The sequence below is a fragment of the Tenrec ecaudatus genome, chromosome 4 (assembly GCF_050624435.1).
Source record: "Tenrec ecaudatus isolate mTenEca1 chromosome 4, mTenEca1.hap1, whole genome shotgun sequence".
Taxonomy (NCBI): Eukaryota; Metazoa; Chordata; class Mammalia; order Afrosoricida; family Tenrecidae; genus Tenrec; species Tenrec ecaudatus.
In genome coordinates this window covers 179,397,472-179,411,783 of record NC_134533.1, presented here as the reverse complement: position 1 = coordinate 179,411,783, position 14,312 = coordinate 179,397,472, and the positions used below count along the sequence as shown (strand labels likewise).

General features: G+C 42.6%; 1 pseudogene; it reads left to right on the top strand.

Annotated features, from left to right (window-relative positions):
- Positions 1–8,645: 8,645 nt before the first annotated feature.
- Positions 8,646–12,217, top strand: LOC142446130 (RNA-binding protein 39 pseudogene; annotated as a pseudogene).
- The last annotated feature ends 2,095 nt before the right edge of the window (positions 12,218–14,312 follow it).

Sequence of the window (14,312 nt, the reverse complement as noted above, 5' to 3'; positions counted from 1 at the left end):
TATACTAGTGGCTTACACCACCACCAATCCCTTCATTTTACCCCACCCATTTGTGGCAGCTGACTGACCGCAGTTAGGGAGCGTCCATTCACCTCTCTCCTGTGATTGCATCAGATGGTGGCTGGGTTGGAGTCATCTGCGGCTGGTTCATTCATACCGTGTGGGAGGTTGGGGCTGGGGCTGAAGAAGTCTGACGTTTGGTCTCTGTCTCCAGGCTGACTCTCCATAGGCTTGCCAAAAGGTTTCATTGTAACTGGAGTGAGTCAGAAAAAACAGAAGTTCTGCTTTAGAATTTAGGCTCAGAAGTCACGTGGTATCATTTGAGCCAGTCTACTATGTCATCTGAGATAGTCACAAAAGCTACCCAGCCTCAAGGGAAGAGAAGAGTCTTCACTACTTATAAAGGAAGGAGAAATCCTGGTACAGAATATGGAATGAAAAATATTGTTGTAACCATTTGGCGGGGGACGGGGAAAAATCTGTCAGAAAGGTAAGTTCAGCTTTAAGAAGAAAAAAACATTTCTTTAAAACTCAAGGTGATAAGCTGAAATTCATACCTACCAGGCTAATCACCATTTTAAGTTCATTTATCATCCAAAGGCTTAAAACCACTCAACATTGCCAGACCCTCCTTTTACAGATACTGAATCTAAGGTATAAAAGGCTTGCATAGATCCTCAAACCAGGTATGCCAGAGAAAGGCCATATTGCAAGTCTCTGAACCCCAGCTTAGTTCTCTTCTCAGTCATTTCTCCTCCTGTCTTCTCAGTAACCATCATATAGTCATTTCCATTTATTGTTGTCAAACATTAACTCACCCTAAATTTGCCACATCAGCATTTTTTCATGTCCAAGTCGTGACACTGATTACATGAATCATGGTGTGCAACCATCACAGGGTCAGTTGGCAAGTTCTCCACCACCATAAACAGATACTTACTTCTTAAGCGGAGCTGAATAAGCCCTTGCTCTTAAGGACCTACTGGCACTGGAAGTCTCTGTTATCAAGTACCATACTTCTTTTTTTTTTTCTCCTCTTTTCTTTTTTTACATTTTATTAGGGACTCATACAACTCTTATCACCATCCATACATATACATACATCAATTGTATAAAGCACATCCATATATTCCCTGCCTCAATCATTCTCAAAGCATTTGCTCTCCACTTAAGCCCTTTGCATCAGGTCCTCTTTTTTTCCCCTCCCTCCCTGCTCCCCGCTCCCTCATGTGCCCTTGGTAATTTATACATCGTTATTTTGTCATATCTTGCCCTATCCGGAGTCTCCCTTCCCCCCCCTTCTCTGCTGTCCCTCTCCCAGGGAGGAGGTCACATGTGGATCCTTGTAATCAGTTCCCCCTTTCCAACCCACTCACCCCCCACTCTCCCAGCATCGCCCCTCACACCCTTGGTCCTGAAGGTATCATCCACCCTGGATTCCCTGTGCCTCCAGCCCTCATATATACCAGTGTACAACCTCTGCCCTATCCAGCCCTGCAAAGTAGAATTTGGATCATGGTAGTTGGGGGGAGGAAGCATCCAGGGTCTGGGGGAAATCTGTGTTCTTCATCGGTACTACCTCGCACCCTAATTAACCTATCTCCTCTCCTAAACCCCTCCATGAGGGGATCTCCAGTGGCCGACACTTGGGCCTTGGGTCTCCACTCTGCACTTCCTCCTTCATTCAATATGGTATATATATATTCATTCATATATATATACACACATACATATATATACACATACACACATATATCTTTTTTTTTGCATGATGCCTTATACCTGGTCCCTTTGGCACCTCGTGATCACACAGGCTGGTGTGCTTCTTCCCTGTGGCCTTTTTTGCTTCTGAGCTAGATGGCCGCTTGTTCACCTTCAAGCCTTTAAGACCCCAGACACTATCTCTTTTGATAGCCGGGCACCATCAGCTTTCTTCACCACATTTGCTTATGCACCCATTTGTCTTCAGTGATCCTATCATGTAGGTGTGCAGTCAATGATATGATTTTTTGTTCTTTGATGCCTGATAACTGATCCCTTCAGGACCACTTGATCACACAAGCTGGTGTGTTCTTCCATGTGGACTTTTGCTTCTGAGCTAGATGGCCGCTTGTTTATCTTCAAGCCTTTAAGACCCCAGTCACTATCTCTTTTGATAGCCGGGCACCATCAGCTTTCTTCACCACATTTACTTGAAGGACCGCACTTCTATTAATCCAACTGTGAGACAGAAGAACCAACCACACAGTAGTCTAAATCTAAAGAGTTCAAGGACATCCTCCATCAACGATCTTATACACGTGGTCAGGGGACCTGCCAATCAAACAGATGCCAAACTTAAACAGCTGTTACTATTATACCAGTGTGTCCTGGTTGGATATGTTTTTTTCTTCTTCCTGAATTGAGGTAAGAAGATATTTTTCTTTACTTGAGCCCATGGCTATCAGCTGACACATTCATAATTTTGGACTTGAAAATTCAGATAGCAAATCTGAAAATAAAATGTGCTTTCCTATTTGCTGGCTAAAAGAATGCTGAAGTTGCTCCTTAATGCTTCCTAGAAGTTAAATCACTTCTTTTGAGGAAAAAGGATGTGTCAATAGAAACTAAATCGTGATCATCCGGATGGATTAAATTTTCTCAATGGAACAATTTTTGAAAAGAACATCCAAGTGTTTCCAAAAGTGAGTTTCCAATAGATTTTGGATAAACAACCATCACTTCTCTGTCCCAGGGCTGATCCAGGCTGTTGTCATGGAAATGAGGGGCACAGTTTAATTTCACTGCAAGATTAGCCAAGAGAACATTTTTGAAAAGTAGTTAAAAATACAGTACTTTTGTATTCCATTAAATAAAAAAAAAGAAAATGGGCTATGGGAAGAAATTTACTTTGACTGCCTTTCTTCTCCAAAACTGTGGTTTGGGGGGGAAATTCCACTAGACTGTTTCTCCCTACTGGATGGGCATTTAATTGAACTACTAGTAAATACCAGAATATATTATCTGGACAAGGTCTTGTTCGGATGTCTCTCTTTGTAGAGCATAATATTTGAGATTCAGAAATAATTCCACTTAGTCACAGAGTTGGCAAAATGAGGACTAGAACCTAGGATTGCTCACTCCCAGGGTGGTTTCTTCTCCGTGTTGTTGTAATATAGTTGGAACATGTCACCAAGGACAGAATGAAACACGACCTGAACCTGCACCATCCTCACCACCTTGTCTATGATAGCGCCCTTTTCTGCAGGTCGTCCTTTTCTCATGGACCCTTGACTTACCAAACACGAGATCCTTCTCTAGGGACTAGTTCCTCCTTATAACATGTCAAAAGTATATGAGACAAAGTCTTGCCATCCTAACTTCTAAGAAACGTTGCATCCATACGTTTAAAAAAATCATTTTATTGGGGCTCGTACCACACTCATCACAATCCATACATCCATCCATTGTGTCAAGCACATTCGTACATTTGTTGCCACCGTCATTCTCAAACCTTTGCTTTCTACGTGAGCCCTTGGTATGAGCTCCTCATTTTCCCCCTCCCTGCCCACTCCTCCCTCCCTCATGAACCCTTGATAATATATAAATTATTATTATTTTGTCATATCTTACACGGTTCAACATCTACCTTCACCCACTTTTCTGTTGTCCATCCCCCAGGAAGAAGATTATATATAGGTCATTGTAATCAGTTCTCCCTTTCTACCCCACCTTTCCTCCACCCTCCTAGTATCACCACTCTCACCACTGGTCCTGAAGGGATCATTTGTCCTGGATTCCCTGTGTTTCCAGGTATTATTTGTACCAGTGTACATCCTCTGGTCTACCTGAATTTGTAAGGTAGAAATGGGATCATGATAGTTGGGGGTAGAGTTGAGGAAGCTTTTTAAGAACTAGAGGAAAGTTGTATGTTTCATCATTGCTACACTGCACCCTGACTGGCTCGTCTCCTCCCCACAACCCTTCTGAAAGGAGATGTGCAGTTGCCTACAGACGGGGTTGGGTCTCTACTCTGCACTCACCCTCATTCACAGAGATATGATTTTGTGTTCTTTGATGCCTGATACCTCATCCTTTGACACCTCATGATCACACAGGCTGGTGTGCTTCTTCCATGTGGGCTTTGTTGCTTCTGGGCAAGATGGCCACTTGTTTACCTTCAAGCTTTTAAGACCCCAGATGCTGTATCTTTTGATAGTCAGGCACCATGAGCTTTCTTCACTACATTTGCTTATGCACCCATTTGTCTTCGGTGATCATGTTGGGAAGGTAAGCATCATGGAATGCAAGTTTAATAAAACCAAGTGTTCTTGTATTGAGGGAGTACTTGAGTGGAGGAACAATGTCCATCTGCTATCTTAATACTAAACCTATAAATATATACACATAAATCTATTTCCCCATCATCATATATACATATATTTACATATTTACATACCTGTGTACTCAGTCTTCATTGGTGTTTCAGTAATTCCTCTCGGTTACATTGCCCTTGATCAATCCCTACCAGGTCTCTTACAGCCTCCTTGCCACTGTTTTTGGATCACTGGTTGTTCCCTTGTCCCTGGGTTGGTTGACACCACTTCCCTCGGCTGTACTTCTGTCAAAAGAGATTTTTTTTTCATTCTTCTGGCAGTCTGTGGTATATTTCATATATTTGCCTATACCATAACTTAATGCATCAATTGTGTTTCAATATTCCTTATCCATTGTCCAACTTGATTGTATGGATTGGAACAAATTTTAGATAATGTTACAAAGAAGTGAAATTTCAGAATACATCATTGTGCTCTTGTTGAACCTGTATTGTAGACGAAGAGGCAGTTGTTCAGACAGAGTGAGGGGAAATTGTGTGGTTCAAAATCAGCAAAGATGTAGATTCAGATTGCATTCTTTCACTTTATTCAATCTGTATGCTGAGCAACTAATCCAAGAAGCTAGACTATATGAAGAAGAATACCATGGCCTTAGGATGGGAGGAAAACTCATTAATGGCATTTGATATGTAGATAATAAAACCTTACTTGCTGAAAGTGACGGGGACTTGAAGCAATGATTGATGAAGATGAGATTAGATATGGCCTGCAGAATGAATTACACCTTAATATCCGAGGGTTGGGGGGGGGAGATTTTTTTTTCCACAACTGAACCGGGCAACAACAACATGATAAATGGAGAAAAGGTTAAAGTTTAAAGGATTTCATTTGACTTGGAAGCAGTGGTCAAGAAATCAAGCAATGGATTGCATCGGTCAAATCGGCTGCAAAATGCCTCTTTAAATTGTGAACAAGCCAAGTTGCTCCTTTCAGGACAAAGGTGTCTCTGGCCCACAGCATGTATGATCAATCACACTCAAAACACACTCGCAAGCTGGACATTCTCCACATCCCCGTTCAGGTAAACTTTACAGAAACCTTTTAGCAAAAACATTGACCATAGTTTAGAAATCCGAGATCCTCTGGGGAAGCAGGAACATACTTTCAGAGACATTTGCTCTTTGACCAGCATTTACCCCCCTTCTTTTGGCAACTGCTTCTATTTTTATTTGAATATTATCATTTGCAAGATCCCTTTGTAAATATATATTTATATATATGAATACATAATTGTGAATTGTGTGGAGGTTACAGAACAATCATCAGTTTTATCATTCAGCATTTACACACCTCTGGTTTCATGTCATTCTTCACAATCCCCTCAATCTAACATCAGTTAGCTGACTTCCTCCTTGGGTTTCCTGCCTCCATTTCTCCTTCTTTTCGAATTCTCTGAACTTGATCGTGGAGTAAATGCTGCCTGTGACCCATGGTTGATTATTCTGAGGCATGTGCACCTCACAAATGTTATTGTTCTCCTCACAGACCTGTCTGCTGCTTGGCGAAAATTGAGTCAAGGAGGTGTGTTCAGTTCTGTAAACGTTCTCTTTTTGCTTTTTTGGTAGAAATTGAAAGCGCACCTTAATAAAATAAGCATGCATCTGTTTCTAAACCTGAGTATGACACTGTGTAGTTTTCCCATCAACAAATCGGGGAGAGAGAGGAAAGTAAGAAAGGAGAAGCAGTGACAGGAACTGAATGACGACATAAAGTGGTCCAGGTCTGTGTCGGTACAAACTGCAATTAAGTTTCCATTCTATCAGACATCTCCATTGGAGCCTTCTGTCACCCCTAATCAAACGAGCATGAATAAGCCAAGAGCCAACTTCAGTGAAGTCATTTAAATGAGAGCTTTCATTTGATTTGTAAGGGGCAAGAGAAGGTTCAGCCATCAACACTTAGGTGAAGAGATGGAGAGAGAAACTGGTTCTTTCTCAACCTGGTCTCATGGACTCTGAAGTCTTTGGGGTAAATTCTTCTTCTCACTGACTTTATTGACCCATAACATGAAATCTACTACATTTTCAGGTGAATTTTCCTTCTGAGTCCGCACAGAAGAGAATGGCTGACTCTTCTGACTGGTGAGATGAGGGAGACTGTCACAGCAGCTGCATGAGCTCCTGGGTTTGCCCTCTGTCTCTTCTCCCTGTCCTTTTCTCCAGGACATAAGCACTTGAGGCAGGGCCAGCCCTGAATGGAAAAGCTGAAGATGTCCAGAGATTCTGCCTGCAGCTGGATGTGTAAGTGTAATTGAAAGGAGGTAATATAGAAAGTCCATTTGGTCCATTTTCTGTAGCTCATGTCCTCAGACTTAGTTCTATGGCAAAAATGTCGGTATTCCTGACTTCTTTAAAAAAATACAAATGTCAACCCTTACATCACATTTGTTATATTCCTGAGTCTGTTCTAAATGGTCTGCATATGTTAATGAATGTATGCCTCATAAAATCCCATTAAGGTACATGGTAGATAGACCATGACCTCTCAAAGATCTCTTGTGTCAACATCCATAGAACTTGTGAATGTGTTAGGTTAGGAAGAAGACCCAGAGTCAAGGAAGGTAAACAGCTTGTAGAAGTCAAAGAAGATAGGACAAGTTCATTCTGCTCTATAGCCCTGCAATGACACAAGACCTTGATTGAAGCCATCAGAACAGGTTTCAGACTTTAATGTATAAAATAAATAGCAGTCACTACACATATACTAATGCTTCAGAGTCCTGGTGATAAAATATTACATGAAATGAGTAAGAAATAATACATATATGTTGTTGTAAGACTCTAAGCTACAATAGCAATAAGAAATAATAAACTAGTACAAAATACTAGAATAGTGGAGACATAATTTTCTTTATGTTTTTTTGAAAAGTTCTCTGTTGAGGGTAGGGGGGATCCAAGGAGGCCAGTGAGGAGGCCTTTGTATATCTTTAAATACTGAGTTGTTTCAGCAGTTGAGGAGACTGGGGCAGAGAAAGTTTCAGTAGTGTGTGCAAGGTTACATGCAGGGCGATCGTGCCCAGAGTGTGCACTCTGGATCATTCCACAGACACCTGCTTCCATTGCATTCCTCAACTATATTAGAAATAAATGGGGAGAGCGAAGTGATTAGCTACTACCTTTACAGATCTCAACCAGAGAGAGGAAATAATATTACTTTCTGGGTGTTTGTCCTCGCTCTCAGCACTTGGCATGCATTATTTATTTTTTCTTGACACTAACTCTTAGAGTAGATACAATTACTTGACCTAGTGAGCAGATGAGAAAATTGAGATTTGGGGGCATCAAAACAACCTGCCAAACAAAACAACCCATAGCCCATCTGTAGCCAATGGGGCATCGCCTCATAGAAGGGTCACAAGGAAGAGATGAGCCAGCCAGGGTGAAATATGACACCAATGAAACACACAACTTTCCTCTAGTTCATTAATGCTTCCTCCCCACCCCATCATGACCTCAATTCTACCTGACAAATCAGATTAGACCAGAACATGCACACTGCTACAGATAAGAGCCCACAACACAGGAAATCCAGGACAGATAAACCCCTCAGGGCCAACAATGAGAGTAGAGATACCAGGAGGATTAGGGGAAGATGGGGGGGGCAGAAAGGGGGAATTGATCACAAGGATCGACCTATAATTCCCCTCCCAGGGGGATGAACAACAGAAAAGTAAGCAAAGGGTGACAGAGGACAATGTAAGATATGAAAAAAATAATCTATAACATATCAAGGGTTCATGAGAGAGGGTGGGTGGGGGAGGGAGGGGGGAAATGAGCTGATACCAAGAGTTCAAGTAGAAAGAATGTGCTTTGGAAATGATGATGCCAACATATGTACAAATGTGCTTGACACAATGATGTGTGTATGGATTGTGATAAGAGATGTAAGAGCCCCCAATAAAAGTATTTAAAAAAAAAACCTGCCTAGAGTCACAGGAGCAAGATCAACAAGGAGCTTTGGTAAAAGTTGCACATCACAATATGCTAGGCAACTGCACCATATCCATGTGCATATATAGGAAGGGACTTTAGAACGTTTGTGGGGAAAAATCTATTATCCTTTCATTGCATTCCCATGAACTTTCTGAAGCCTCCTCATATAGTTAAACTTGGCAGATTTATTTTCACAAGGTTTCCTCTTACACAGAATCCTATGTAGTAAATTTTCAAGGTCCTCGTGACAAAATATTGCATGGATTAGAGAGGGGAACATTTTTAGATTTTCTAGATGAAACATAGCTCAACCCTGAGGCTCTCATGTACTGCCGACATGACCAATTCCTATCTGTTGGAAAGCCATGACTCTCTGTAAGACACAACAATACAGCTGCTATGCCTTGGTTTGTGGTTACGAATGAGTCACCCCCTGGAGAAATATCTAGGGCAGGGAACTGAAAGCCTTCAGGAAAAAGTGGGTGCAAGAATCCACCCAATATGAAGTATGACTATTACTGTTTTTACCTGGAGGCTGGAGTGTCCAGGAAATGGCAGATACACTTTTAATGAGTGTACTAGTCAGCTATTGCTACCTTTCCCAGAACCACAAAGATCCCAGGGGCGTACGTAGCAGTCGCACTGCCTTCTCACTCACACACCTGAATTTGGGCTAGAATTGCAGTGACTGCAGATGGGCCAGGCTGGGCTGTGAGTCAGGCATGACTTAAGGCTAATTTGGTCCCATGTTGTTATCTTTCTAGGACCAGGTGATCCAGGGCATGTCCTTTTCAGGGTGATGGCAGATGCAAAAGAGGGCGAAATGGGAACATAATATGCTTCTTAGGATCTATGCTCAAGGTACCAGTGAACATGAGTACGGAGAAGCAGCAGCCGCCCTTTCAGGGAGCTTGCCTAGCTGTCATCGCAGGGGAGGATGCTGAGCTGCCAAAGCCAAGAATGACCAAGGGATTTGGAAGAATTTTTCTCAACAGTTCGTGAAGTGAGCATGGCTTCTGATGGAAACTCAAGGCGTTCCACAGGAATTGCTTATGTGTTTTTTGCTGTTAGCTGAGGGCCTCTAGCTACAGGATTACCTGGCCAGCATGTCTTAACATGCCCACCATCGTACAAGCATCACCAGCAGAATAAAACCAGAGCCACAGCGATGGCAAACAACTGACAAAAGGGAGGTGCTGGACCTCTGAGGCTCTCCGTCGGCTCCCTACACGAAACATAATGGAAGATCTGTGTCAAGGAATCTTTGAACCTTTTGGGAGAATCAAAAGTATTCAGCTCAAGATGGATAGTGAAACAGGTCAATCCGAGGGATACAGATTTACGATGTTTTCTGAGTCAGAATGTGCTACAAAGGCATGGGAAAAACTGAAGGGATCTGAGCAAGCTGGCAGACCTGTGAATGGTGGTCAAGTTACAGAACACACTCATGCCTCCAGTACTAGTTCATTTGGGGACAGGGATGACTGGAAAGAGCTGGAATTGACTTAGGAACAACCAGCCGTCACCAATGGATGGCAAGACTTGCAGAGGGGACAGATTTGCAAATCCCCACCCTCACCCCCTCCAACAGCTCAACAGGCTCTAAAAATGAGTGGCTCATTGGCCTTTGGAGCTGCGGCAGATTTACAAACAAGACTTTCCCAACAGGCAGAAGCTTCAACTTCAGCTGCAGCTGCCTCTGTTCAACCACTTGCAGCACAGCATTTCCGACCCCCTCACCTGTTTCACCCTCAAACCAAAGAAGTTGCACGGGCTGCAGAGATGAGGACAATGTTATGGAAGAATATACTAAACGTAGAGGAGTTATTCATATTTGTGTTGACAATTCAGTTCAGGGCAATGTGTCTGTGAAGTGCCCGTCACTTGGTGCCGCTCCTGTCGCTGTCAGTGCATTACAGGGCAGGTGGTGTGCCAGTAAAGTGATACCAGCAGCTTATGTGCCTCCTCCGATGTAGCACAAGCTCTTTCCAGAGTTGATGGCAGCAACCCAAGGACTGACTCCAAGTAGACAAGGAAGGAATCTAGTCCCTTTGGTACATAGCTTTTGTTCTTTCTTGAGAATGCATCTTGAGTTATTTTTAGTTAGATAAAAATAAAGAGGCATTTGTATACAATTCCTGTTACCTAGAAAATATAAAAATGTTAACAGGAAACAAATAATGTATGCTCCCAATTCACATGTTGTATCTTCCAGCTTCTTTGGTCAAATCAAGTCATACGGCCAACCCAACCCCAATGAGATTGGAGACTTATTCTTCCCATGAAAGCGAGAGAAGAAGGAGCGAATATTTGTTGCCAATTATAGATTGAACTGCGACCCCTGCCCAAAATATGCCGTGAAATCCCGGCTTCTGTGGTTGTGCATGTAAATATAATATGATATCATTGCTTTCCATGATGCAATCCAGTTGAACGCAATTAATCAGTGGAGGCTGGTAATGAGACTCACCGATCTCAGAGAGGCACCAGAATAGGCTGAAACACCCATAAATGGAAGAAGACAGATGACGCGGATAGATTCCCAAAGAATTAAGCAATTGCTCTAATTTGGAGTTTTAATTTCAAAAACCATGAGAAAATAAATTCTTGTTTTTTTTAGGTTTTCCACCTATGATAACATCTCTAAAAAACCAAGACCCTGCCCAATAATGGACTCTTTTACAATCATCACAAATTAAAGTTACCAGGGGAATGATACCCTTTAAAGAAAGTCTACAAACACCCTCACATTTAAAGCACATAAGGTCCTTACTTCTGTCCTATACAAACTAGTCATCTGTGCTCAGAGAGGCATGCAATACCGCATGCCTAGTCTTCAGCCTCCATCATCTGCAAAGGTCTCTGGGGCGTCTCCTACATCTGTACCCCAACCACATCATGGCCCGAAATGTGATCAAACTTCAGAACCGGCATGGAGTCCACTCAGAGTCATGGGACATTCTCACGTGGAACGTGTGGCCATGTTGTGCTGGATGTCCTTCTGTCATGAGCAGCTGCCATGCGCAAACCTGCGGAGGAATCCTGCTAAGTGCGTAGGCTGCTCGTTGCTAAATCATCAATTTGGAAAGAGATTCTGAGGTGTGCTGAGCTGGGAGAGAAAGAAGAGGAAACTTACCTTCAATTAACTTAATTTTTTTCTACCAAGGAGTAAACAGAATGAAAGAAAAAAGGTGGTGTACCAAACTGCACAGTTCTGACACGTGAGAAAATAGATGGACAAATGTTGACCAAGGTAGAGGGAAATCCTTCTTGTGGGAAGGATGGATGCAGATGATCATTTAGGAAACTATACATTTGTTCATTGTCTTTAGTTAGGAAAGATGTGATCAGAAAATATTTTACCAGTATTTTAAGCTGATGGATTTTCTAGTGAGTTCTAAGATAGCCACAGAATCCAGGTTTCCATTCCCAGATTCCTAGAAACCTCGACTGCGGGGAGACCTGGAGTCTCTTAAGCAAACGAGAAGCATCGCCTGATTTTGCAGTGCACATTGCTCTCATGTTTTCTCTCCGTGCACTTCCTTCTTCCCTTCAAAATTAAAAACAAATAAAAGTTATGGTAGGCTGTGCCCTGGGATTTTGTTAGAATGAAGATGAATGTATCTACTTCTCTACTAATTAGTTCCAGTAGTGACTGTACTCAGCATTTGTCACGTTTCTGGTCAGGAGAACGTAATAGAAGGAGACGGTGAATTGTAGTCAGACCTATGGACAAGCCATCACCTTAGCTTCCTTTCCTGCAGAATCGAGATGATGATTGATACCTCAAAAGGTTATTTGAATATTAATAGGAAAACTTCAAAACTAATATATTATAAGCATGTTAAGCTTGAGTCAGTATAAACTATTACTTTCCTCTTTATGCCTATTCTGCAGGGAGGCCCCTAAGTTAAAGTGAGCACACAATTTACCCATTTAGTCTGTGCCAAGGACAGGCTGGCGGTCTCGGCCAGTCTCCAGGGCAGCCATCCTCCATACGGCACTCCACCATGACGGATAGATGCCCATGTTTGGGCCCCATCGTCTCCACACAGGGCCAGCATAATCACGGCAAAAGGAGAGGAGATCTGGGGGCAGGATAAGAGGGCTTCAGATACAAATTCTGAATTGCTTCTGAGAAGAGGTAGCCTATATCTTCGCTACACGTGGTCCATTAGCTAGAGCCAGTCGGATGGCTCAGACTTCCTGCAGTAGGACTGACTGAGGAATGCGAAAGAGCAAAAGAATAGTCCCCTAACAGCAACTATCTCTGCCCCAGAGAGCTGCCAGGAAACCGAACGCAGATATTTGACCATCCTGATCACATGCAACTTTCAATTGCTAGAAAGTCCCTTGGGATTTAGGGTGACTCCTTGCATATCAGGCTAGAATTGTGCTCCATAGAATTTACTGGATGGTGTCCTGATGGCACTGTGGGCTTGGGCTTGCATATGTATAGGTATAGATTTATGTGTACATACACACACACACACACACACACACGTCACTTCTTGCCATTGAGTCTATGCTGACTGACAGGACTTCTAGAGGAAAGAATACATCTGCCCTGGTGGATTTCTGAGACTGTAACTCTTTATGGGAGTAAACATACTCTCTTTTCTTCAGCTACATATATGTGCATATATATATATATACATACACATATATATAGCCAATATTTACAATAGATAAATATATGTAAATGCCTAGAGTTACTGCTTCTGTTGAAATACTGGAGATTGGACAATACTGATTCAATAAAAGTTTTTCTGAAACTCCAGATAACAAATAGACAGAAATGAGAGGTACACGTGCTCTTTCATTTACTCCAAATCCTACTGGAGCCATCTAGCTCAGAAGCAAAAAAACCCACATGGAAGAAGCACACCGGCCAGTGCGATCACGAGGTGCCAAGGGACCAGGTATAAGGCATCCTGCAAAAAAAACACAACGATATAAGTGTGTGTATGTATGTGTATATATGTGTATATGTATATGTATATATATACCATATTAAATGAAGGGGGAAGTGCAGAGTGGAGACCCAAGGCCCAAGTGTCGGCCAATGGAGAGCCCCTCATAGAGGGGTTTAGGAAAGGAGATGGGTTAATTAGGGTGCGAGGTAGTACCGATGAAGAACACAGCTTTCCCTCAGATCCTGGATGCTTCCTCCCCCCAACTACCATGATCCGAATTCTACCTTGCAGGGCTGGATAGGACAGAGGCTGTACACTGGTACATATGAGGGCTGGAGGTACAGGGAATCCAGGGTGGATGATACCTTCAGGACCAAGGGTGTGCGGGACGATGCTGGGAGAGTGGAGGGTGAGTGGGTTGGAAAGGGGGAACTGATTACAAGGATCCACATGTGGCCTCTTCCCTGGGAGAGGGACAGCAGAGAAGGGGGGAAGGGAGACTCCGGATAGGGCAAGATATGACAAAATAACGAGGTATAAATTACCAAGGGCACATGAGGGAGGGGGGAAAGGGGAGGGAGGGGAAAAAAAAGAGGACCTGATGCAAGGGGCTTAAGTGGAGAGCAAATGCCTTGAGAATGAGTGGGGCAGGGAATGTATGGATGTGCTTTATACATTTGATGTATGTATATGTATGGATGGTGATAAGAGTTGTATGAGTCCCTAATAAAATGTAAAAAAAGAAAAAAATGATTAGGGCAAAGACTGTACAGATGTGCTTTATACAATTGATGTATGTATATGTATGAACTGTGATAAGAATGGTATGAGCCCCTAATAAATTGTTAAAATTAAAAAAAAAACTCTCTCTTATAAAAAAAAAATCCTACTGGAAACCTGCTCAGTCATTTAGAGTACTTGATGATCCCAGTAGGCTTGGGGGATTGTGACCTCTGATCTAACTGAAGTCATCTCTAACTTCGTTCAGCTTTGTATACAATCACTATAAAATACAGCGCAAAAGCTTGCTTCCAACAAGAATCCCAAGGTGACTTCTCCATGTGCCATTGTGAGTCAGCTTAACCCAT